This window comes from Mandrillus leucophaeus, unplaced genomic scaffold (genome assembly GCF_000951045.1).
Source record: "Mandrillus leucophaeus isolate KB7577 unplaced genomic scaffold, Mleu.le_1.0 Scaffold80, whole genome shotgun sequence".
NCBI lineage: Eukaryota > Metazoa > Chordata > Mammalia > Primates > Cercopithecidae > Mandrillus > Mandrillus leucophaeus.
The window spans coordinates 6,247,709-6,251,085 of NW_012108697.1; the positions used below are offsets into that span (position 1 = coordinate 6,247,709).

A 3,377-nucleotide genomic window follows, 5' to 3' on the forward strand; every position below is an offset into this window, starting at 1 on the left:
CCCAGACTGGAGTGCAGTGGCACGATCTCAGCTCACTGCAAGCTCCACCTCCAGGGTTCACGCCATTCTCCTGCCTTAGCCTCCCGAGTAGGTGGGACTACAGGCGCCTGCCACCATGCCCGGCTAATTTTTTGTATTTTTAGTAGAGACAAGGTTTCACCGTGTTAGCCAGGATGGTCTCGATCTCCTGACTTCGTGATCCACCTGCCTTGGCCTCCCAAAGTGCTGGAATTACAGGCGTGAGCCACCACACCTGGCCTATCAGCATTCTTAAGAAAAGAAATTCCAACCAAGAATTTCACATCCAACCAACCTAAGCTTCATAAGCAAAGGAGAAATAAGATATTTTTCAGACAAGCAAATGCTAAGGAAATTCATTACCACCAGACCTGTCTTTCAAGAGGTCCTTAAGGGAGTGGTAAATACAAAAAGGAAAGATCATTACCAACTACTACAAAAACACACTTAAGTACACAGACCATTGACCCTATAAAGCAACCACACAATCAAGTCTACATAATAACCAGGTAATATGATGACAGGATCAAATCTGCACATACCAATATTAACCTATAATGTAAATGGTGTAAATGCCCCAATTAAAAGGCATAGACTAGCAAGTTGAACAGAGGCAAGCCCCAGCGGTATGCTGTTTTCAAGAGACATATCTCATAAGCAATGACACCTGTAGGCTCAAAGTAAAAGGATGGAGAAAAATCTACCAAGCAAACAGAAAACAGCAAATAGCAGAGGTTGCTATTCTAATGTCAGACAAAACAGACTTTAAATAATAATAATCATAAAAGACAAAGAAGGGCTTCCGCCAGGGCCGCCACTGGAGAGCAGCAGCCATGGCTCTACGCTACCCTATGGCCGTGGGCCTCAACAAGGGCCACAAGGTGACCAAGAACGTGAGCAAGCCCAGGCACAGCCGCCGCCGCGGGCGTCTGATGAAACACACCAAGTTCATGTGGGACATGATTCGGGAGGTGTGTGGCTTTGCCCCGTACGAGCGGCGCGCCATGGAGTTACTGAAGGTCTCCAAGGACAAACGGGCCCTCAAGTTTATCAAGAAAAGGGTGGGGACGCACATCCGCGCCAAGAGGAAGCGGGAGGAGCTGAGCAATGTATTGGCAGCTATGAGGAAAGCTGCTGCCAAGAAAGACTGAGCCCCCTCCCCTGGCTTCTCCCTGAAATAAAGAACAGCTTGACAGAAAAAAAAAAAAAAAAAAAAAAAGACAAAGAAGGGCATTTCAAAATGGTAAAAGTTCCAGTCAACAAGAAAACCTAGCTATCCTAAATATATATGCACCCAACACAGGAGCACCCAGATTCATAAAACAAGCTCTTAGAGACCTGCAAAGAGACTTAGATTCCTACACAATAGTAGTGGGAGACTTTAACAGCCCACTGACATTATTAGACAGATCATAGAGGGAGAAGACTAACAAAGATATTCAGGACCTAAACATGACATCTGACCAAATGGATCTAACAGACAACTGCAGAACTCTTCACTCAAATGCAACAGAATATACATTCTTCTCATCTGCACATGGCATATACTCTAAAATCAACCACACAATTGGCCATAAAACAATTCTCAGCAAATTCAAAAACCCAAAATTATACCAACCACACTGGAACTACAGCACACTAAAAATAGAAATCAATACAAGAAGATTGCTGAAAACCAGAAAAGTACATGGAAATATAAAAACCTGCACCTGAATAACTTTCAGATAAGGAGTGAAATTAAGCTAGAAATCAGTAAATTCATTGAAACTAACGAGAACAAAGATACAACTTTCCAAAATCTCAGGGAAACTACTAAAGCAGTCTTAAGAGGAAAGTTTATGGTGCTAAATACACACATCAAAAAGTTAGAAAGATCTGAAATTAACAACTGAACATCACATTAACAGGAACTAGATAAATAAGAGCAAAACAATGCCAAAGCTAGCAGAAGACAAGAAAGAACCAAAATCAGAGCTGACCTGAATGAGATTGAGATGCAAAAACCAAAACAAAACAAAACAAAAAACAAAAAAACACCAAAGAACAGTGAATTCAGGAGTTTGTTATTTGAAATAATAAATAAGATAGACTACTAGCCAGACTAATAAAGAAAAATAGAGAGAAGATCCAAATAAACACAATCAGGGAGGACAAAGGGGACATTACCACCGACCCCACAGAAATACACAAACCCCTCAGAGACTATGATGAGTACCTCCATGCACACAAACTAGAAAACCTACAAAAATGAATAAATTCCTGAAAAAATACAACCTTTCAAGATTGAACCAGGAAGAAATTGGAACCCTGAATGGACCAATAATACCAATCAGAAAAAGCCCAAGACCCGACGGATTCACAGTCTAATTCTACCAGGTACATAAAGAAGAGGCAGGCTGGGCGTGGTGGCTCACACCTGTAATCCTAGCACTTTGGGAGGCTGAGGCAGGTGGATCATGAGGTCAGGAGATTGAGACCATCCTGGCCAACATGGTGAAACCCTGTCTCTACTAAAAATACAAAAATTAGCCAGGCATCATGGCGTGTGCATATAGTCCCAGCTCCTCAGGAGGCTGAGGCAGGAGAATCACTTGAACCCAGGAGGCGGAGGTTGCAGTGAGCCAAGATCGCACCATTGTACTTCAGCCTGGGTGACAGAGCGAGACTCCCTCTTAAAAATCAAAACAAAACAAAAATTCAAGTTGAGATCTGGGTGACGACACAGCCAAATCATATCAGCACACATGAGTTCATGTTCAAAACATGCCAGAGAGAAGGAAGAGACATTTACAATGTTATAGCGTTGGATTTGTCAGATCCCAGTTGATGTGAGCCATAATGGATCATCATCATCTGAGGTGATTTTCTAAACCTGATGCAGTATAGAGGATAGAGTGTATGATACAGAGATGACCTTGATGGCTGGCCAGCTAGCAGCAACTGAAAACAGCTAGCATGGCTTGGAAGACTGAGGCACACACTGTAGTAGAACTCCTGAACTTTAAATCCCCAGTGCCACCTGACAGTTTTGCTAATGGTGAGCTCCAGCTATCCTGTGAAATGTCTTATATCCTAATGCTAAGGACCTAGGAAAGAAAACTTGGAAAAGAGAAAAGGGGCAACATAAACAAGGAAGTAAAACTAATCTGACAGGAAAGGAAAATATGCATTATTCTTATGTTCAACTCATAGCAGACATCACTAATTTCCCATCATACCTTCCCTGATGAGTGCTGAGTTATCTCAAAACTCATTAACCCATCTTTTCAGGCAGAACATCTCAGTATTTCAGAGGAAATCAATGTGTCATCTTTGATCTATGACTATATTTAGTGTTATTCTAAACACCCCAGCTATAA

General features: G+C 42.0%; 1 pseudogene across 1 annotated transcript; it reads left to right on the forward strand.

Annotated features, from left to right (window-relative positions):
- Positions 1-811: 811 nt before the first annotated feature.
- On the forward strand, positions 812-1,237 carry LOC105530160 (annotated as a pseudogene). Its single transcript, XR_001004603.1, has one exon. The product of XR_001004603.1 is annotated as a 60S ribosomal protein L36 pseudogene (transcript).
- The last annotated feature ends 2,140 nt before the right edge of the window (positions 1,238-3,377 follow it).